Source organism: Triturus cristatus, chromosome 8, assembly GCF_964204655.1.
Source record: "Triturus cristatus chromosome 8, aTriCri1.1, whole genome shotgun sequence".
NCBI classification, from domain to species: domain Eukaryota; kingdom Metazoa; phylum Chordata; class Amphibia; order Caudata; family Salamandridae; genus Triturus; species Triturus cristatus.
Window position 1 is genome coordinate 359,853,346 of NC_140591.1, and position 23,413 is coordinate 359,876,758.

General features: G+C 42.5%; 1 protein-coding gene across 5 annotated transcripts in view; it reads right to left on the reverse strand.

Moving 5' to 3' along the window:
- LOC146802131 (putative tRNA methyltransferase 9B) overlaps nt 1-23,413 on the reverse strand; it is a 162,972-nt gene that overhangs the window by 58,333 nt on the left and 81,226 nt on the right. Inside the window, exon 1 of one of the 5 annotated variants that reach the window (XM_085621697.1) lies at nt 8,965-9,094. The exons of the other annotated variants lie outside the window; for them this stretch is intronic. The gene's annotated coding sequence lies outside the window, so the exon portion shown is untranslated. Of the gene's footprint in view, nt 1-8,964; nt 9,095-23,413 lie in introns of those variants that run through there. 5 annotated transcript variants of the gene reach the window in all.

Consider the following 23,413-nt stretch of genomic DNA (forward strand, 5'->3'; position numbering starts at 1 on the left):
AGGATTTCCTGCCTAATACTGGGATTTACGAGTCCTTCAGTAAAGGAGAATGCCACATTGTTTGTCCACGAGGCCCAAAAAAATGGTGTGTATTTGTTCCGTAGGATATACTTAATATCACACTTTCTAGAGATTCCTTCCATCCTACCCAGACGATCTTTCTTGGTCTGGCTGACGGCATGTACGGCACGACCCAACTTGCAAACCTGGGAAGTGTGCATATTGGGTTAGTTCCCTAGGACAAAGAAATACGGATCGACCTCCAGGTTCCTGGATCTGGGCTTTTTGGCGGCTAAGCATCTTATCACCAGGCGGTGGAAATACCCAGAACTCCCGTCAATTGTGGCGTAGACACAGTACTTCCTAGTGTGAGCAGAAGCGGAGGGGGTGGCCTTGCGCAGGGAGGACAATGTGGGATTGCGCAAATACTTGTTAGCCTCCAGCTGGATGCAATGCTGTCAGACCTTTAGAGCACTACTATTTGGGGAGGATGGTGACACCCCCGAATCGTGAGGCTCCTGGGAACACTATAGGGGATCTCCAACTTGTACCCGGGTCAGCAGCATGCCACTTAGGTATACCTTATTTTCTGTGGCCCTGAATGGGTAGCGCTCGGCCCTAGCTCACTACTGTTGCGATATAAGGTTCAGCTGGACATTGTGGAGGGGGATAACAGGGGGAGAGATTGTTGTGACTTGAAGGTGCGGGTTCAAGTTGAGTTTGTTGTTTCGTTCTACCATAACGATCTTTTCTCCTTCACTGAAAATATTTGTACTGTCAACCCTTGTGGGGCTTGTCTGACCTGCCTGGCATTTTACATGGCCAAATATCTTTCTGAACTTTGCTATATGAATACCACCCATTGTCAGAGGCTTAATGGACTACCTGTCCCCCACATTTGTTATACACTGACTTCAGAAACTCTGCGATAACACTTGCTTAGTTTTCTCTTAATTGTAATTGGGACAGCGATACCGCTTTGCTTGGTTGCAGTAACTGTGGATCAACTGTAATTTCACTTAAAAAGTAAAAACACAAAAATGACCACCTTCAAACTGGGAGGCAGAATTGCTATTATATACATACCCTCCCTATCCATTACCAATCTTTCTATTCTTCCTGCGCTTTAAGCAAAAATACTTTTGTTCTGCATTGATAACTCTGAGTTGGCCTCTCCCACCAGTGCGGTTTTCTGCTCCATTCCAACATCTTCATCCCCGCATGCCACTAAGGCTTCTAACTTCTTCCTACTTTGAGACCTTAACAATTGGATTGAGGACCAGCAGCACCCCGGTATGACGATACTGCTTCAATCCTGCCAAATTCTGAGCATTACACAATTAGTTATTAATTCTACTCACCAGGCTGGCCACATACAATACCCCATCTTCATTCCTAGCAGCAGCCTCTCTTTTTCACCACTCAACCCCTTCCTTGAGTTTAGGATCCCATTGTCCAACCGTTCAAGCTATTCTTCTCTCCCTTAAGCTACCACTGCTTCCACTAACTATAATGTTTCTAGGAGGTGGAAGAAGATCATTCCTAAAGTCTTCCAAACTGTCCTTAGCACTAATATTCTGGCCATTTGTAACTCAATGGTTAATGATGTGGCCAACTTTAGCGCGTGTATTACTTCTTCCTCAAGACTTCTCACAATCAGTGTGCATCTTTTGGACCCTACCACTGTGGAACTCACTGAATTGTTATGAAGCATCTCTTGTCAAAATCGAATGCAGATGTTCTTCTGACCACTACATAGTATAGAGTCTGCTTTTTTATCTGCCTCCAGGGGTTTGTGGTTACAGGTGGCCCAGAGAGGCAGAGCTGCTGAGACAGGCCTTGACCTTTCCACAGCATTTGATACTGTGGTCAGATTCCTTAATTTGGACCATCCAGCTGCACGGTTGTTGCAGGCTCCGCCTTCGTATGACTCCAGTCTTTCCTCCCTTAACATGCCCAAACTGTCTTTATGGATCAATTCAAGTCAGCTTTTAAATCCCCCACCCCCACCTCCAGGTGGAGGACCCTCCGGGATCCTCACCGAGTCCTATCCTCTTCAATCTCTGTTTCTACGTTAGCTGGTCTCATTCATTCTTTTGGCATCTCACTAATGTCAGCTGATGGCACTCAATTCATCATCAGCGTGAATGACAATAAAAGCATTGCACAGCTGGACCATAACAATGGATTGTCAAAAATAGCAGACTGACTGGTAGATCCAACACTTAAAATTAACTTTGATGAGATGAAAATACTTGCTGTAGGCTGCCCCTCTGCTCTTTGCTCCCCACCCTTTTCGTGGCCCACAAGCTGGGCTTTTCCCTTATTCCTGTTAAATGTTTGGAAGTCTTGAGCTTGAAGTCTGATGCCAATCGTCCTTCCTCCTCTCAAATCAAATGTACTGCCTCCAATTGCTTCTACTATAGTTTTTACTACTTTCAACTGCACATGCTATCCCTTGACTTAAACTCTAGCCACTGCACTGTGTAATTCAATTAACCTTGGACAGCCTGAATGCCTCTTATCCAAATTTCAGGAAGTTCAAAAGGTTGCCAGCTGCTGGTTTTTGGCATTCCCCATCAGGAGCCAGTCACTGACCAACAGGCCAATCTCTGCTTCTTACACAGCTTTCCATCCCACAGGACCACCCCATCTTCACCAGCCACCTTTATTTCAGTCAATCACATTCTCTTGCAGCTTACTCAAGTATATAAATCTGGTGGCTGCTCATTTTCCTTTCTTGGTGCTAAACAGAGGAACAATGCCTGCAAACCTTCACCTGAAATCTAATTACTGTCCTTTCCAAAATTCACTCACAATATACCACTTCCATTTCTCTCCCGAATGTAATTTTTTTGGGCAGACTCTTTTCTTCAAGAGCCAAGAGACCCTCTTGGGCAACACAGTGCTTTAGAAAAACTAGACTCATTTACTTTTTTCATTTAGTCATTCATCTGTTTGTGTCCAGTTTGCAGTTAGGACTGTTAGCCATCCCTAACCCAGAAGGACGGTGCAACAAAATCCAATCTACATAGTCCAAAAAAGTAAGAAAGTGTTAAAAAATAGGGGGGCTACCGAGCCATTCGAGACGTGAAAAGTACAAGTTTGAAAACCTAGTTAATAGACTGACATAAAGCAATATATGTTTTTATTGCACTCAATAGTGCCTGAGACTGGCAGCGTAAGAGTGGAAGGAAGTTACAGTAGAGGGTGGAAATTACAACAAACAGTTGCAAAGTAAGTAACCAGGACAGTCTACTTTAAAGTACAGTATTATGAATTATTCATTTCCTTCCCGGTAAAAAGGCTGCTAATTAAAATTGCAAAATAGCTTTTTTTTTTAACAACATGCAAATTCTCTCTTCGCATTACTCACAAAACAGGTGTCAGTGTACCTTGCTGAACTCCTGGTTACCAGGTAGATTGCAGCAGAAAGAAAATGCCCACAAATGGGTAGTCGGAGTCTGCCTGCTGTGTAAATCAGAGGAGGAACAGTAGGTGTACAGTGTGAAAGGCATTCTTCTTTGCTCAACTGCACTCTGGCAAGCAGCAAAAAGGGAACTTAGCTTGAAGAGCTATTTAGGACAGAAGTAGTAGTGGGGGCGTGTGAAGGGAGGAGGGGTGCTGGCACAAGTGAGCCACAATCTATCACATACTCCTGCTTTCACCAGTGGAAACTAGTGGCAACATAACTGGAGCACTGGAGATTTTTTGCTTGCATTTCAGACTTTACAGACATACATTTGGGTGCTTGGTCTTCGTTGGTCTTTGTTAAAGAGCTGTAATTCAGGAGTATCAGCACCTCTCCAAGATGGCCGCCTCCCTCCATTACTTGAAAAATAATGTCAAGTCAGACGTTTGTATTGATTTAGACACCGACAGGGATCAACAATGTAAAATTAAATAACATTTCCAGAGTCAACTATAAAATCAAGTGTTCAAATACACAGAACATTTAAAACCATTTCAGAAAAGATAACAAAAATGTGAATACATTATAACACTTAAAAATTAACATTTCATCTGTACTTGTTATCCTGAACTTAAAACATAATGGAGTTCTAAAATGGCGGTGCACTGCTGAGACTGTAGGGCAAATATCGATTATATGTCTTAATTCCTGGCTTCCTCCCTGACACAAATCACACAGTCCTGTGGAGCTGTACCAGTGGCTTTTGTAGACATTGAGAGTAAGCATCCCTAATCCAAGCAACAATATTCTGCGTCTAGCGCCATGTTCTAGGTTGAATGATAGATACTTTTGCACCCCCTTTGAGTGCCCCCGGGGCACCCTGGTATTACAGAAGTATCCACAGAAGCTTGTGAATCATCTTCTGCAATACTGATAGAGCTGGCGCACAAAGCGCCAGCGATATCATAAAGGGGCGTTCCCTCATTTGTATGGGGGCATGGCCCCATGTATATAAGGGAATGCCTGTGCCTCTGCACCCGCGCTGTATTAAAGACGTGGGCACAGAGGTAAAGAAGCTGTCAGGAGGCGCACTAACAGTGCACCAACTGATGGCAGCCCACGGGAAAGGGGGTCCCATGGCCCTCTGCAGACATCCTCTTGCAGGCGGGTGCAGTCACTCACTGCATCCGCCTGCAAGGGGATCTCTAATCCCCCTTGAAAGAGCAGGCAGGTTGCCACCTGCACTGTGAAAAACAGAGCAGCTGCTCTGTTTATCACATGAATGCCTGCCCTGGGTGAAGCGGGAGTTTGCGGCTGCCCTGGAGGAAGCACATCCATCCTAATATGGTGCATTTTCCTTGATTACGCCAGGCACACCATTTAAGAGGTGCTCGTGGAGCAATCACGGAAAATGCGCCGTATGTAAAATACGGCACCAGGTGGATAGATCTTCCACTTTGCACTCCAATTTATTTAAGGCCAATTTCAGGTTTTCATTAAACGTTATATCTTTTTCTGGTGTTGTACAGATTTCCTGCCTCAACATGTCCTTAAGTGTGCCTTCTGTTGTGTGGCATGGGCTATGGGCCCAGCGCACTATATTTGCCATTGCTGAGGCAGATGAACTTGTAAGGTCAAATTCAAGTCGCAATGCCTGAACGGGGACTGACTGGCTTACTGAAGCCAATTTAAGAAGTTTCCCTTCATAGAGGTCCAAAAACGACCATTGCCCTATAGGTGAATATCAAGAGCATATATGAGGGTTGGAGGGATTTTTGAGATCTATATTTCTAGTAAATTTTTAAAATGTCTCTTTTTTCCACAAGATTTATATAATTGATTTAAAACAGCCACATGCCCCATGGCCTTATTTCCTAAATGTATAAAATTTGAACTACTATTGATATTTTGACTAAATACTTTTCCTAAATATGAATAGGAATTTACCATTTCCAAAGGTGTTTGTAGTAATGGGTATACTTAATTGGTAGTATTGTGTTATCATGTAGAATTTGGAATGCCATGTATAATTAGAATTGTAGGATGTTCTAAGTATTTATGTTAGGATTTACAATATGGATGACAGATTTTGCCGTGCTTCTACTTGTTCAGCGTGCTAGACGAGGTTACCAATAAAGACAGAATTTGCACAAGTAAAATTGACTACGTTTCAGTTACTACAGAATTTGGCGTCAAGCTAGGCAACCTCGTGAACCCATGGAATTTCTAAGTTGTTCTCCTCTTTGCAGAGAAGGTTGCATCTGAATGGTGAACTGCGGAGGTGTTTTTTTTAGGGGGAAAAAAGCCATTTATTGCCCCTTATAACTGACGCTACCACATATGGACATAAACTCCGGTAGGCGGAATCTTTCCATTTCTAATTTGGGCAATATTGGCTATGGTATTTGTGCTAATGCTGTGCGTACCCGATTTTCAAAAATCTTTATCGAGGATTCTGTTGGGCGGCAGCAGAATGTTCCACCCCTTTTATCGTGTGAAAAAGCGGGCTCTGGGAGGAATTTAAAGGCACGATGCCTGCATGAAGATTCCAGCGTTGAGGTCATGGGGAGACTCGAAGTCGTGGTGTGCATCTGCGACACCACGTGAAGAGCCTGGAGTCGTGGGAAGACTCGAAGTTTGGGCGTGCACCAGCAACACCACATGAAGAGCCCGGTGTTCCAGCCTTCCTCCAGACGGAAACACAGTGCTACATATCTGCCTGCATGTCATCGGGAATACTAGAGTGCTAACCTCTCACGTCTTCATGCAAGGTCATAACCCCGATGTGCCTCAATTTTGTTTTTAACAGTCTTATGATATTTACAATTATTTTCTGTCAGAGTTGCCACGAAGAAGTACATTTTAAAGAAGGAAAATGCTACTTACCTAGTATGCATCTGTTCTTGGCATGTTCTTGGCATGTAGAGCTGTAGAATCTTATGTTTTTTCTTCGAAGAAGTCTTCCTAGTCACGAGGTAGGTGAACTCCTACTTTTGGTGATAGTGCGCATGGTCATCGACTCCATCTTCAGATTGTTTCCCGCAGAGGGTGAGAGAATGAAGTAGTAGTAAAGAATAGAGATGTCCATGTGTATGAATGAATAGTAACTAGAGAACTACAGCAGCTACAGGTACCCAGGGTGGTGGGTGGGCACATGAGATTGTACAGCTCTACATGCCAAGAACAGATGCATACTGGGTAGTAGCATTTTCTGTTCGAGGCATGTGAGCTGTAGATCACATGCTTATGCATAGACTATACAGCAGTCTCCCCTAAGTGGTGGCTATCCTGTAACTGATGGAGTTCTCTGAAACAGCGTTTTAAGTACTGCTTGCCCCACATTAGCTTGTTGTCTTGCTAACACATCTACACAATAATGCTTGGTGAATGTGTGTGATGTGGACCATGTTGCAGCTTTGCAGATGTCAGCAATAGGGATGTCCCCTAAGAAAGCCATGGTAGCCCCTAGATTACGAGTGGAATGTGCTCTAGGGGGTACTGTTAAGAGTTATTTTGGCATTTGCATAGCCAATCTGAATACATTTAACGATCCACCTAACAATACCTGATTTGGATATAGGATTCTGGAAGGGGAAGAAGGACTCAGTATATTCTTTATTGTTTGGTTAAAACCATTACAAATTAAAACTTGATCGGTTCATCGTAAAAGAGCATTATAGATAAATGACGCTCAGCTTGAAAACATGATCATAGGATTGCCCTTGTGAGGTGTTGCAAAAGCGACAAAGTTGTTTGGTCTTACGAAAAGATGTGGTTCTTTTAGTATAATACAACAGCGCTCTTCTAACAACTAATGTGTGTAGTGCTTGTTCTGCAATGGAGACAGGTTGAGGGAAGAAAACAGGTAATTCAACCGACTGATTTATGTGAAATGCAGATACTACCTTAGATAGGAATTTGGGATTGGTACGAAGAACCACTTTATCTTTGTGTAGCAGGAAAAAAGGTTCTTCTATGGTTAGTGCCTGAAGTTCACCCAGCCTCCTCAATGAAGTGATTGCAATGAGGAAAGCTGTTTTCCAAGTATGGAACTGTAGTTCACATTTGTGCATGGGCTCAAATGGTGGGCCCATTATCCTTGTGAGGACTATATTAAGATTCCAGACTGGGGCAGGTGGAAGTCTTGGTGGTATAACTCTTATTAGTCCTTCCATAAATGCTTTGATTACAGGCACTCTAAAGAGGGATAAATGTTGCTTATTTTGAAGATAGGCTGCAATTGCAGCGAGATGCAGTCTGATGGATGTATAGGCCAATGATGACTGCTGTAAATTTAACAGATAGCAGATAATGTTCTGTATGGAAGCATCAAGAGGGTTGATGTTATTGTTATTCTAATAGATAAAAAATTGTTTCCATTTGGCTGCGTAGCAGGCTCTTGTGGTAGGCCTTTTGACCTCCTTAATAATGTTCATACAGTCTGGTGGAAGGTTCAGATAACCAAACTCTATGACTTCAGGAGCCAGATTGTGAGGTTCAATTGTGTGGGATCTGGGTGTTTGATTTCTCCATGGCTCTGTGAGAGGAGACTGCGAGTTAAATGTAATTTTTAATGCTGTACGAGACAGTGTTCCAACAGGGTTGTGAACCAGGGTTGACGTGCCCATGTTGGAGCTACTAGGATTAGTGTGACGGATGTTTGCCTGAGTTTCCAAATCACTAATGGAATGAGTGGCAGAGACGGAAAAGCGTAAGCAAATATCCCTGACCAGTTCAAGCATAGAGCATTGACTTTGGATAATGGGTGTGGATACCTGGAGGCGAAGCTTTGGCATTTTGCGTTTTGGGGTGTTGCAAACAGATCTTTGTGAGGGACTCCCCAAGCTTGGAAGTAGGGGTGGAGAACTTGAGGGTGAAGTTCCCATTTGTGCATTTGATACCTCTGCCTGCTGAGGAGGTCCGCAATCTTGTTGTTGACTCATGGGAAGTGTTCCGCTAGAAGATAGATATTGTGTTGAATAGCCCACTTCCAGATGTCTTGGGCTAAGTGGGACAGTTGGAGAGAGTGTCCCCGTCCCCCGTTTCTTTTTTTTTTTTTGTCCTCATCAGCCCAGGTCCACCAAAAGGTATAAGTACCGATCTCCGAAGTCTCCCTGAAAATAGTACGATCCGGAGCCTTTTTGTTTGTTTGACCTAGGTTGGAACACTCTATACCTTGCTTCTCATACTCCGACCATAGGTAGCCTTGTCAACTACCAGACCCTTTCATCAGCCACCACTGGGGTGAACAAGCAGAAATGGTATAAAGGCCTAATCATAGGACTATTATTGTAGATTCGCACATGGGATTTACCCAATTCTCAAAAGGGAGCCAGAACTCATTTTGCTTACACATCTGTCGCTCTGTCTATCATAACTGTATATTTTATTGAGGATAACACTTCTGCTTTGTTTGGGGGAATAGCTTTAATCCATTTTTTGCATATTTCCCTGCGAGCCAACAATATTAAATAGAAAATTAGTTTTGTAGTGTTTTGTGTGAGAGAATCATGGTTCTCCGGTAGCCCAAAGAATACAAGGGGTATGCTTACCTGGAGCTGCACTCCGAGTATTAGACACACTGTATTACTCACATCCCTCCAAAAAGCTTGTAGTGCCGGGCACTCCAAGAACATATGTTCATCATTACTTCTTTCCTCCCCACATTTGGGACATTTCGGAGTAACACCTTTCGCAACTTTTGCCAACTTATATGGCGTTCAGTAGACCCTGTGAAGACAAAAAAAGGTGGTTCCGCCTTAAATTTGCAGCACGTACTGTGGAGTATGGCATGTTTCAAGATACTTGCCATAAATTTGTAGACTGCTCTCCCGGCAAGTTCTTTTCCCACAGTGTTGCTGGCAGATTGAAGTCTCCATCCGAGCCTTCTACCAGACTCCAATACCATCTCGCCACCTCTTTTCCACTGGGTCCACCAGATATTATTAGGGTTTCTAACGCATTCGACTGTCCCGCATCTCTGTCATTTGGACAGTTTCCCATCGGCTATCTTCTGGGCCTCCTCCCAAGAAATCAGCACCCCTTCATCCGTCAGCTGCACCCAGGTTTTTATCCCTGCCTCTTTCAGAGGACGTGCCAGACTATCTTTTGACCACTCTGGACAACCCGGAGAATCCCAAACCAGGGCAAGTTCACCATAATAGCTTATGTTGACTTCTCTCCTGATGTTGAACCAAATTATTGCAAAGCTCTGCAGAGTCTTTAATCGCACCTTTTAAAAATATATCGTGGGTCTCCATATTTCTGTAAGAACTCATGCTCACCCCCTTGAATCTCAGATAACATAGCATTAAACATCCTTCCGGTATCGGAGCTGTTTGGTTTACTTAATAGACATTTTCCTCCTTTTAATAAGAATGCCCAGGCATTATAAGACAAATCTGGTAATCGTAGGCCTCCTTTATCATGTTTCCGTCTGACTTTTTCCAGGCCATTCTGGTCCCTTTTGACGCCCAAATAAAGCTGCTAATCTTTGATTGAGATTTTTTTAGCCAAATTTCTTTAAAAGCCATTGGGATATTTTGGAACAGAAAGGTAAACTTAGGCAGAATTGCCATTTTCACCACATTTACTCTGCCATAAATTGTTAACGGGAGATGGGACCAGCTAAGTAAGAGTTTCCCGACCGCCTTATTAACCTTTTGATAATTAACTTCAGGGATTTGCTCTACTTTCTGCCCAATTTGAATTCCGAGATATCTAATTTCTTCCATAACACTGTTTGGTTGTGAGTTAATATTCCATTTTATTACCACCGTTTTGTTTTCATTAATCTTATACCCAGAGAGCTGCCCAAATCGTGCTGCCAGATCGTAAACTGCTGGTAATGCTGTATTGAGGTCTGAGGTGTACACTACTAAATCATCTTCGTACAGTCCTACTTTTTTCACCCATTCCCGATAGCTAAAAGGCTGTATGCCCTTGTGACATCTTATCTTTTCGGCCAGTGCCTCGATATACAAGTTAAAAAGCAGAGGAGATAGAGGACACCCCTGCCTAGTCCCCCTAGTCCCCCTATAGATATTAAAACTGCTGGAGATATTTCCATTCACCAAGACTCTGACAGTAGGATTCTGGTATATGAGAGCTATTACCCTGCAAAAGTTATCCCCCAGATTAGAGAGTTGTAAAATGTCCTGCAAAAATGACCAGTTGACCCCGTCAAATGCTTTTGTTGCATCCACGGTAATGGCTGCTAAAGGTATTTTAAAAGTGGTTGCTATATCCACAGCGCCAATTAGGTTGTAAGTTAGATCTTTAATTCCTCTGCCACGAATAAAACCCTTCTGATCCTCGTGTAGTAGTACATCCAGTACTCCACTCAGCCTATCTGCTAACACTTTTGTAAAGATCTTATAGCCTGAGTTTAGTAATGAGATAGGTCTGTAGGAGTCACAACAGTTAGGTTGTGTATCTGGCTTGAGAATCAGAGTAATAATGGTGTCATTCCAAGATTATGGGATCTCCTTGCCGCCCTCAAAAATCTCCGTAAACAATCTAACCATTACCGGGACTAAAAAGCTCTCCAGTTTTTTATACATCTCATCCGGGATACCATCTGGCCCTGCAGCTTTGCTCATTTTCCCTGCTTTAATAGTGTTCCTTATTTCAGAGTCGAGAATTGAACTATTCAATTCTTCCCTTTGAGGCTCAGAGAGCTTATGGGGAGCCTCTCGACCTAGCCACTCTTTCACTTTCTCTCCCTTTGCAACTAGATTTTCAGAACAAATTTCCCCAAAGTGACTGATTAGGGCCTCTTCAATACCTTCCCTTGATCTAACTAGAGGTTCTGGCCCATTCGATTTTAACTCTTTTATAAAGTTCCTTGCTTGGTCCTTTTTTATCTTCCAGGCAAGTAACTTGCTGCAGCCTTCTCCGTAATTAAAATGGGCAGTCTACTTGCTTTCCATCTCTCCTGTACTCTTCTTTCCAGGATACCCATTAACTCAATTTTCAAGGCTTCAATAGCAACCACCCCATCTTCCTCTATCCTTTCTTGGGTCTACATCTGTTCTAGTATTTTAATCTTCTCTTGGATGGTAGCTATTTCTGCCCTACGTCGTATATATTTAAGGGACTGAATAGACATTATCCTTCCTCTTAAAAAAGCTGTGTAGTTGTCCCATACTACGCCTATAGGGGCACCATCTAGATTCTGGGATTCTACCCCTAGTTCTTTCATTCTCTCCTCATCAGTCAATATGGTACGATCGATGGTCCATCTGCTTTGGCATATCGTATTTAGTGGAGCCAAAAAGTAGAGATATGGCCGAGTGATCCGATAAATGAGATCCTACATGGCTAGCATCCCTTACCTGATCTTTTATAACTTGATCGAAGAAATCTATTCCCGACTGACGCCTATATTTTTTGTTGTTAAATGTAAAGCTCTTTAAAGATCCCTTCCTTTCCCGCCAGATATCGCACCAACCTAAATTTTTAATTGAATTTATAATTAGAGAGCGTGTTTTATTGGGAGTTGTAGCTCTACTTTTGGTGGTACGATCTAGCCTATCATCCAGCACCACGTTAACATCTCCCACCAATATAATAGGGTCTGGAAAGTCTAAGAGTTCTAAGGAGTAAATTACTAAATGGGGTAGGATTATCTAAATTTGGGCCATAATAGCCAACCATTGTATAGGTCTGGTTATAGCATCTCATTTTGACTATTACCCATCTGCCTAATTTATCAACTCTACTACCTTCAATGACTATTTGGGGGTTAGTTTTAACAAGAATCACCACACCTCTTATTGTTAGTTGGTGGTCTGTGCATATTACTTTCTGAATCCATCTTCTGGACTTAAAAATCTCCATGGTTTCTTTGTTTGTTAAATGAGTCTCTTGTAGGATTATGATCTGAGCAGAGGGATCCTTTATATATTGTAGGATTATTTCCCTTCTCTGCTCCACTCTGAGACCATTAACATTCCAAGACAGAACCTCTATATGAACCTTCCTAGTGGTACTCATTTCATAATCCTCACTCTCATCACTCCCCTATGGTCAGAGTTCCTGGGCATTAGAAGAGGACAACTAATTTTTTGTATTTGTTCCCTTTGCTCCCCCACCCGTGACTGTGCTCCCCCCTTTCCCTCTCTTGGAAAACCCTCCTCTTTTTCTTTCTTCATGGCCTACGCCTGAGGAGGCTTCCCGAGGTTCGAGATCTATATGACAAACATTGCTCAGTGTAAGAAAAAGTGTCAAAAAGTAGATTTACTCAGAATAGACGACGATACTTGCGGTCACAAACGAGAAAAGAAAAGGCAGAGCAATAAAACCATACAACAAGTCTGTAGAGATATCAAATCGGGGGTAGAGACTCTAGGAAAGTTATCAAACCGGAGCTAAAACCATTCTCTGCTTCCTATTTTGCATTAGAATCTGATATTAATTTAAGAAATGCTTCGGCTTCCTCTACATTTCGAAAAGTCTGCATTTTGTTATTATGCATAACCCTCAAACTAGCAGGGAATCTTAATTGCACCGTCGCCCCCCATTTTCTGAATGGCTCAATCAGTTTACCGAATTCCCATTGCTTACTGGCTGTTATTAGGGAGACATCAGATCTGATATCAAAGACAATCCCATCTACTGATAGGCTTTTCTGCTTTAAGGCTCGTGAAAGTATTTCTTACTTTATTTTATAAGTAAGAAAATTGACTAGTAATCTTCTGGTTTAGATTTCTTTGCGTTTAATCCGAAGGGGTCTCTATGGACTCTGTATATCTTTAATCAAGTCTTCTACTGAGCATTCTATGTGTACACCTTGTTTAATTAATCGTGACACAAAAACCTTTATATCTTCTCCTTCAGACCCTTCCGGAACTTTTAGAATACGAAGATTGTTTCTTCTCCGATTGTTCTCCATTGATTCTAACTTTTCTTTTAGCATAGCCTCATTCCCGTTTAAAATTGTAATCTCCTTCGAATTTGTCTCAGGCTTCTCTGCTAAGTCTCTTACTGCGCTTTCCAACTGCGACGTCCTAGCTGTAATATCATCCAGTTTTTTCTCCAAACTGTCGCAGGATGTTTTAATCTCTTTTTGATTTATTTCAGAAGTCTTGAATCTATTCCTTACCTCCATAGTTAGTATTTGAATGAGGTATGTAACTGATTGCGGTTGTGTCTGCTCTTGAAGATTATGTTGCAGTTGAGTACCAGCTACGTAACCCGGGGGCTCCACACCTGCGCTGGTCTGTGCTCCCGGTGAGATTTTACTACTTAATGCCTCTGTTTGAGAGAGCTGCATATTCATTTTACCGGAGGGGAAGAGAGCTCCTACGTCTACCAGCACTGTTTTTTGTTCTGCTTGGGGGGCAGGGAATGAAGGCCCCCCACCCTCAAGAGACTCACCTAAGATCTGGAATCTGTTAGGGCTCAAAATAACTCGGTCTCCTCTCGGATTTACCGACGTCAACGTAGGGTATTTTAACACCACAACCTTGGGTGCTACTTTAAAGTAGGTCCTTAATGAGGGGGTAATTTTAACCGTAGATAGCAGGTCTCTTTCTCCCTCTTAGTCCTCTCTTTTTTGGTGTCACCCACTACCCATCATTAGTTTTGAGAGAAAGGGCAGGTTCTAACTGAGTGGTGTTCTTACCGGCTTTACTTTGAGCACTTGAAGCACTCTTTATATTTTTTCTAACCTCCAGCCTTCTCAGATTGTAACCACTGGACGGGGCGACTTTCTCTCCTGGTTCTCTTGGTTCTCCCAGCTCTGCCACCCTTTAATCACTGTTAGCTTGTGTATTCAATGCGGTATTCCACTGTTTCTCAAGGGGCATAGTATCTAACCCAGCAACACCAAAATCCAATGACTTCCTCACCACAGCACTATTAGCGTTTCTCTCTCCAACAAGTTTTATCCCCACAGATGGTTTCCATACCGCCCCCTGTTTCTGTATGTAATACATAGCTGTTATGTTGTCAGTTCGAACTAAGACAGCTTTGCCAGACAGGTGATCTTGAAAGGCTTTGAGAGCTAGAAAGATTGCAATAAGCTCTAAATGATTGATGTGGAGCAACCTTGGTCGGTGGTTCCACAGACCTTGCAGTGTGTTGTTAAAGATGAGCTGCCCAGCCAGTTAGGGACGCGTCCGCTGTTAATACGGTCTGTGGAACCGGGTCTATGAATGGCCATCCTTTTGACAAATTTTGTGTGCTCCACCACTGCAGAGAGCGATGAGTGTGGCCGCTTACCAACATTAGATCGGTTAACAGACCATGTGGCTGGTCTCACTGACTGGCTAAGCATTCTTGAAGTAGCCGCATGTGTAGCCTGGCATGGGGAATGATCATGATGCAAGATGCCATCATTCCCAACAGTTGCATAAAAGCTAGAGCTAGAAGTGACTGATTGGCCTGAAACTGGCGAATTAACGCCTGAATGTTTTGAATTCTGGCTGCGTTGGGAAACGCCAGAGCCCTTTGAGTATCTAAGGTGGCTCCGAGATAGTTCTGAGTTTTGGCGGGCTGTAGATGTGATTTTAACACATTGACTGTAAACCCCAGTCGGTGAAGTAACTGAATGGTTACGGAAGTGTGCTTGTGGCATTGTTGATACGTACTGGCTTTGATGAGCCAATCGTCCAGGATGCTTTGTCTTCTCAGATGAGCAGCTACTACCGCCAGACACTTTGTGGTGACTCCGAATGGGAGTACCTTGAATTGGTAATGTTGACCTGCTACTACACACCTGAAAAATTTGCTTTTGAGCCGGGTGGATTGGAATATGAAAGTAGGCGTCCCTTAAGGCTAGAGTAGACAGAAAGTCATCCTTTTGCAAAAGAGGTAGTACCTCTTGAAGTGTTACCATGTGGAAATGGTCTGACTGTATCTAAAGATGTAGTTCTCTGAGATCTAATATTGGTTTGAGAGGGCCGTCCTTTTTGGGAATTAGGAAGTAAAAAGAATAAACGCCGACCCTTGATGTTGTGGCGGCACGGGCTCTATGGCTCCTTTTAGAAGTAGGGATTGTACCTCTTTTTTGAGGAGGTGTAAGTGATTCGGTGAAAGTTTGTGTGACTTTGGAGGACTGTTTGGAGGAGTGTTGATAAACTCCAGGCAATAACCAGAATGGATAATTTGTAGAACCCATTTGTCTGTTGTTTTTGACTGCCATTTTGGTAGGAAATGTGACAGTCTTCCCCCCGACAGGTGTTAAATGGTCGGGGTGAAGTGTGGGCAAGTCACTGCTTTGTATTGGAGGGAGAGGTGCGCGTGCTAGAACCTCTACCTCTGCCTTTGCTCCCTCTGTAACCCACTCTGAAATAATGTTTAGAGCCGAAGGGTTGATTATTGCCCTTATAAGTCGATGCAGTTTCCGAGGAAATGTTTTTGGACTCTGCTCAATAGAAGGAACACCGAAAGGAACCACAGCCTTGTATAGGTTGAAGGGCTCCCATTGATTTAGCCACTTCAGTATCTTTCTTCATCTTCTCCAGAGAAGAATCTACTACTGGCCAGAAGAGATGCTTTTTATCAAAGGGTGTGTTCAATATGGAGGTTTGCACCTCAGGTTTGAAACCAGATATGCACAGCCATGCGTGTCTTCGTAAAAGTACACTAGTGTTCACTGCTATAGCACATGTATCAGCAGAATCTAGGGAGCACCGGATTTGGTTGTTTGAAATCAATTGTCCCTCCCGTATTAGGTCTTGCGCTTTAAGTTTATGTTCTTGGAGTAGGAATTGCATGAGTTGTTCCATTTCATCCCAATGCGCACGGTCGTATCTTGCCAGTAACGCCTGTGTATTAGCTATGCATTAGAAGTTAGCTGCCTGAGAGGCTACCCTTTTACCTGAGGCATCGAGAAGCTTTGATTCCTTATCTCGGGGTGGAGCATCTCCAGTAGTATGGGAGTTTGCCCTTTTACGTACATTGGAGACTACCGAGTCTAAGGGCAACTGTCCTCTTATGTACACTGGATCAGATGGTGCAGGCTTATATTTTTCATCCACCCTAGGGGTAAGGATACATGCACTGACAGGATCCTTAAATATGTCACCTACATGCCTGATCATTCCCTTTAGCATGGGTAACAAATGTGTAGAAGTTTGTGTACTGTTGAGTGTCTCAAAAAGGAAATCCTCTTCAAGGGATTCTTTGTGGAGCTGGGTCAGGGTCATTGTCTGTGGGCGAGTCAGTGTTGTAGTCATCCCAGTCGTCTGTAGGTCTCGGTTGGCCATCATCATTATCATCATTATCCCCCGTCACCTTGGTTGTCAGGTGTATGTGGTGGCGAGTGCTCAGGAGAAGTTGGTACAGGTAGAGACTGAGGAGAAGGTGGTGATGGAAGAGGAGGGGAAGGGTTAGTTCCAACAGTTCTCTTTTTTAATGGAATGTGATATTCCTTTCCAGTACAAGTCCTCTCTTTAAGGTCACCTTGGTGGTAATATATCCAGTTTTAGGACGTATGCAAGTCACCTTCTGTTTTGGGTCCAGTTTGTCGAGCGGATCGTCTAAATGGTGCTTTTTTGGTGATTTTGGGACATCAGTCTGCATCGGCGCCGAAGTTTTTGGTGCAAGTGGCTTAGGGGTTGTAGTCTTCGTATCTGAAGTGTTTTTCGGTGCCGAGTGGTGAGGTTCGGTTCCCAACTTGGGCTTCGATCCCGAAGGCTTTGGTTTGTGCCCTACTTGGAGTGGGGCTTCTCAGAGCTAGAAGGTTTTTGGGATGGCTTTGGCGCCTAGTCTGAAGTCGGGGCGTTGGAAGTCTGTTCTCGGTGCCGACCAGGGCCTGAGGGCAGAGGTTGGTCCGGAGCTTTCTTTTTAACTGGTTGACTTGAGAGTCAGGGCGAAGAAGGGACTGTACTTACAGTACATTGTCCATGCGGGATGTACTCATCCTGGTCAGAGCCCTCCTCCGAAATGGAGATCGGATCCTGCTCCTACTCTGCCCAGATAGCGTTGCCAGCTTCTTCTTCCAATTCAGGTCCGAAGAGGTCCGGAATGGAGCCTGTGCGTTGGCTCTGCATGTCGCTTCGTCGAGCCCAACTGTCGCAAATCGTCTTCTTGGAGCGGAAAGCCTTACACGCCTTTCAGTCCTGTTCTTTGTGTTCTGGTGACAAAGACAGGTTGCACGCTTCGTGCGAGTCTGTGCACGGGTATTTCACGTGGCACAGAGGGCAGTATTTAAAGGGAGTTTGTTCCATCGACTGCAAGTCGAATGGAGGTGGTTAGGCCCGACAGCCTACCACGAGTTTTCTGATCGAAAGAGGGTTCTTTCTAAACAAACACAATACGCGAAGAATGGAATACGCGATCGGAAACAATACCGTTGAGGGTGAGTGTTCTACGCACTGAGGGAAATCGAAGGATCAGTGTTGAACCGGAGCGCAGCGAGTAACATCGATGGAGTCGATGACCATGCACACTATCACTGAAAGGAGGAGTCACCTACCTCGTGATTAGGAAGACTTCTTCCAAGAAAAACAAAGTGCAAACATCCGGGCCCAACACTAGATGGCGATCTATGCATAAGCATGTGATCTACAGCTCACAAGCCTCGAACAAAGGGGTTTTAGTGCACTCTGCTTTTGTAAAGTATTTGTAAGTACTCTTTCCTTTTATTTTTGAGACATCGTAATCTACAGTGTTTTGCCTTTTTTCATAAATCCCAAGTGTTGTGGAACTTGTCTTCCTTCTGAAACTTCATAGCACTGTGGAATTTGAATGACATGTAAACCACTGAGGCACCTCCACTGGGAAATTCAGCACTGCCTTTAAATTCACCAAGGGAATTTTTATCGTCACCAGGTGAACTTATTATACAGTGGATCGAATGGAGGATGTATTTTTTAAAATACATTGCCAATTTGGAGGACTGCAATAATTTTTTTTCAGCAGAAAGGAAAAACGATTTTTTAATGTATTGTTTGGACTTCAAAGGTGGGCACATTTATAATCAACTTCAAAGGCATGAAAGATCTGGCGATATGGATGTGTATATCGTGGCATTGTTGGATTTAGATGAGCATTTTTTACCAGCAGTGAGTGTAGCTGTAATTAGATACTCTATTCTTTTCAAAGGAAACAAGAAAAAACATAAGTCCATTGAGCACTATGCCTCCGTGTTGATTTTTTTTTCTATTTTGTGCAGGTTTGGGAACCTTCATGACGAGCTAGTGTGAGATCAAATTGTTATTTATACAAACAATAAGTCTATTCAGGGTGAGTTATGAGTGAAAGGAGAGACTAGCCATAAAGATATCATGGCAGTTGTGAGGAAAGATGAATTTTCTGAACAATGTGCGACAGTAACTTTAGCATAAGAGAAAAAAGAGGGAGGAGATACTGTTAACAAAATTTCAAAAGGAAAAAGTTAATTTATACAGAACCCTGGTCAGCATAACCTGAAGGAGAAAAAGAAAGGTGATCGCCCTGACACTGCAGGGAGCCCTAATTTTGCTTGTTATCGTTGTGGCAGCACTGCTCATTCAGCAAGGTTTGACAGGTGCCCGGCTAAGTCTGCCAAGTGTATGGAATGTGGTCTAATAGGCACTTTGCTAGAGTGTGCCAATGTAAAGATAAAAAGAAATGAAGGGTAAAGCAGCACGTGTGAAAGAGAGTGACGAGGCACAGTCTACCTCGGAGGAGAGTGTTGATGATGTAATTAACAAGGTATGATGGTAAAAAGAAGCTTGTCTAGAAAATTTCTTGGGAAGGAGAAAACAAGCCTCTTTACTTGGTATCATTTGGAGGTGCATCGCTGCAGGTGGCAGCGGATTCTGGTTTACCTTACACAATTATAGCGGAAAGTATGTGGATGAAACCTTTCATTGGTGTAGTAGATCAGTTGAAACCTTCTGATATAAATCCTGAAAGCTAAACAGGAGAAAAGATGGACATAATTGGAGTAAGACAACTTATTTTTAGATTCAAAAGTAGACTTGTATTATGTAAATTGTAGGTGGCCAAAAATGGACTACCGGTCTGGGGTGGAAAGACGAGAGAAAATGTAAAAATTTTTTATTTTAGACCTGAACAGTCCTGAACAAGTATTAGTGGCTTGTGAAGAAGAAGACATCAAGAAATGGGTTTTAGAGGAATTCCCAGCCGTTTTTAATGGGACGGTTGGCAAATTAAAGGGGGTAACTAATATAATCAGATTAAGACAAAATGCTACACCTACGGTCTACAAAGCATGCAATATTTCTTTTATTGTAAGAGATGAGGTAAAAGTGGAATTAGAGAAGCTGTTGAAAGCAAATATTATTGAGCCAATAGAAGCCTTGGAATGGGTTTCTCCGTTGGAGGTAGCCAGACGTGCCAATGGCAATGAGGGTGTGTGTGTTGACTTCAAGGGACTGAATAACATGAATGTTGGCATTAACCAGGAATGCAAAGTGTTTTTCTTGATTGGATATATCAGCAGCATATCATCAGGTAGTATTGCATCCTAAGTCTAAACTTCTTACTGCTTTTTGCATGCCATTTGGATGTTTCCAATTCCGATGAATGCCATTCGGTTTAGCGCCAAAGACTTATCACACAGCTTTTTGATAACATTTGAGAGGTGACACTTTTCCAAGATGATATTTTGATCATGGGCAAAACCAGGAAACACCATGATGAAATTTGGAGAAAGGTACTGAACATTCATTGGAAGAAAGGTTCGACTGCAGAGATGAGTAAATTCAGGTTTGCAGAAAGAAAAGTAACCTATTTAGGACATGAAATTAGCGATAAGGGAATAAAGCCCAAGGAGAAATTGGTGGAAGCGATATACAGAGCTCCGCCACCCAGGAACAAGGATGGGCTCTGCTCAATTTTGGGTTTGGTGGAGTTCTATTTAAAATTTGTTGACAAATTCTCAGAGAAAACTCATGCGAGCTTTGTTAAAGAATAAAAGCAAATTTGAACGATCTACTCTGGTCCAAAAATCTTTCTTAGAACTAAAACTTGCAATCAGTAAGGCTCCCACATTGCAAGCTTTCAGTCCCACTGCTGCAACCTTCATTACCACGGACGCCAGTGAACCCACCCAATAAAATGATCAAGGGGGAGAAAGTGTCATAGCATTTCCATCAAGGTCACTGTCTCACAACTAGGGAAAGTACTCTGTGATCGAGAAAGAAACCTGGGCACTAGAGCACTTCCGCAAATTTTTGTGGGGAAGGAAGTTTATCATGAGATTTGATCATAAGCCATTGACAAAACTCTTAACCACAGAGGGTGTGTCCAGAGAACCTGTAACAATTGCTAGACTTTCTATGCGTCTACAGGATTTTGTATATGAGGTACAGTATGTCCCAGGAAAAAGGAATGTTACTGCAGATTTCTTGTCACTGCCTCTTAGGAATGATGTATGCGTAGATGGAATATTTTCTAGCACCGAAATCTAAGGATTACAAAAAGAAGAGTGGATGAAAGCACAGGAGGAGGAGATTGACGTTTTACAGAAAAATAAAGTCAAAATTGAAAATTGATGGCGAGAATGTGTTAAAGCTGAACTTCTTGGAGAGATGAAGGCTTATTGGGAAGTAAGGGATGAGTTAGGAGTTGAACGTATGTTTGTAGTGAGAGGTGACAAAGTAATTATTTTGCTCTGTCATGAGGGACATGCTGGTATGGCACGCACCAAGCGGAATCTAAAATCATTGTATTGGAGGCCAAAAATCGACACGGAAATAAAGATTTGTAAGATCTTGCATGGAATGTCAAAGTTCAGATAAGTCCCAGAAAACACTGACTCCCCCAATGAGTTCCTTGGAATGTCTGACTCTTTCATGGGAAGATGTGGCATTGGACATCATGGGACTAATTATGTGGAGTAATGGGTCACAAATGTACAGCTATATATGAATTGAGTTGGAAGTGGTTAGGAAGGTAGACACTGGATTTGTAATCAAATATGTTTGCGAAAGGGCTTCCCAAAATCTTTATTTACTGATAATGGCATTCAGTTTAGATCCGGGGAGATGAAAGATTTCATTGAATTTACAGGAATTTCATACAGAATCTCTGCGCTTTATCATTCTATGGGGAATGGTGTCGAGGAGAGAATCAACTGAGTTGTTAAGGCTGTATTGCAGTTAGATATTCAAAGCATTAACGATTTAGAAACAGGATTGAAGATTATAGAATGACGTCCCATGACACTGTTGGAGAAAGTCCTTTTGGAATAATGAGGTGTTGTGTACAGCATTCTAAAGCTAATCTTGGTTACATGGAGAGAAGTAAGAAAGTTGTGTGAGATGCAGAGGAAGTTAGGAAATGCATTTTGACATCCCAACAAAAGAACAAAATATCTTTTGACAAAAAACATGGAGTGTGTGTAATGTGAAGCTAGTAGTAAGACAATGGGTTTGTGTAAAATCTATCTGTAAGGATGCTAGAGGGAAAAGCAGGTTTAATACCCCTATGCAAATTATAAAGGTCTGAACAATAGGGTGGAATTAAACGATGGCAGTATTTGGTCGAGAACAATGGTATTGACAGGGTGAGGTGTGCTCACCAGAAGATTGACCAAGGTCACAAATATTGGTGGAACAATGTTGACTCTACGAGTGAGAAAGAAACTGTGCATCCAGAGTTGGAAAAAACAATGATTCAAGTGTAAGGAGGGAGAATGGCCAGAGTGACTCCATGAGTGATGCAGAAACCAGGAGCAAGGCTCATGGGGATAATGGTGTATGTAATGGTACTCGTAATTTTCAAAGTGAAGGTGTACGAATTAGCACTTTTGGTAGAAACATAATAATAACAAGGAGACTAGAGGACTATGTGTGTCCCACATAGGATCACCTGTTTTAATTTATCTGTATTAATCTTATAACAAGTGTGAATGTGTTACACTGTTCAGTTGTTGCGAAACTGCATTTTTGTTTCGTGTTAATAAAGAGAAGGGATGTGTAGTAAAGGATATAGTTAATTTGTAATATTGTGATATAATGTAGAATTTAGAATTCGGATTGCCATTGTAGAATGGGAACTTTAGGATGTTCCAGGTATTTATGTTAGGATGTAGAATGTTGATGACAGATGATGTTGTTCTGTGCTGTGCTTCTAATTGTTCACCATACTGAACGAGGTTGCCAATAAAGACGGAATTTGCACAAAATGAAATGGCCTAAGTTTCAGTTACTACAATGTTCCACTTATAGGCCAGCTAAATGCCCCCATTTTTCCTTCTTTTATAAGCCATTATTTTAGACTTTGTGATGTTAATTTTTACATGTATGTTGCCTGAATAGACCTAGAGGAGTAAGGTCAAATAAAACCACATTGTCTGCATATATGAAATATATACATTTTTGGATGCGACACATGGAGAAAAATTACGTACATCTGCAAAGTGGGCTGGCAAGTCACTGAGATGTAGATAGAAAGGTAATGGGGCCAACAGGCAGCATTGTTTCAGGCCATTCTTCATTTGTATTTCATCAGTTAGGCCGTTACCTCCTCCCATTAACACTCTGCACCACGTGGAGGAATGTAATTATATAAGTATTCTCAGTAAAATCAAAGGCATACCCAGTGAGCTCAGTTTCATCCAGAAGGTTGGCTTGTCAACTTTATCGAATGCCATCGAGAATTCAATGAAGGCACTATATTTGTGATTTTCTTCCCACATATTTATCTAATAGAGTTTGGACCATTGCAATGTTGTCCATCACGGAGTGATTTGATCTGAAACTTGCCTGTTGTCTTAGGATAACTCCTTTGATAGATGCCCAATACTGAAAATGTTCTAATATATTGGCTGAAAAGATCTGACCATAATCAGCTGTCCAGGTTTACAACCCTTTTTTGTAAATTGGTATAATAATGCCCCCCTTCCAAGTGGAGGAGATTTGCCCTGCCTGGTCAAAGTTGTTAAAAAGATTAAGTAGAAATTTACTCCATCCTTCTGGGCTCTTTTTTCAGAACTTTTTTGGGTATTTCGTCTGGACCCATTGCTGCAGAGGGTATTGTGCTTCTTTTATAGGCTGATATTTAGTTATCTATTGGGAGTGTGGCAAACCCAGCCAGGCT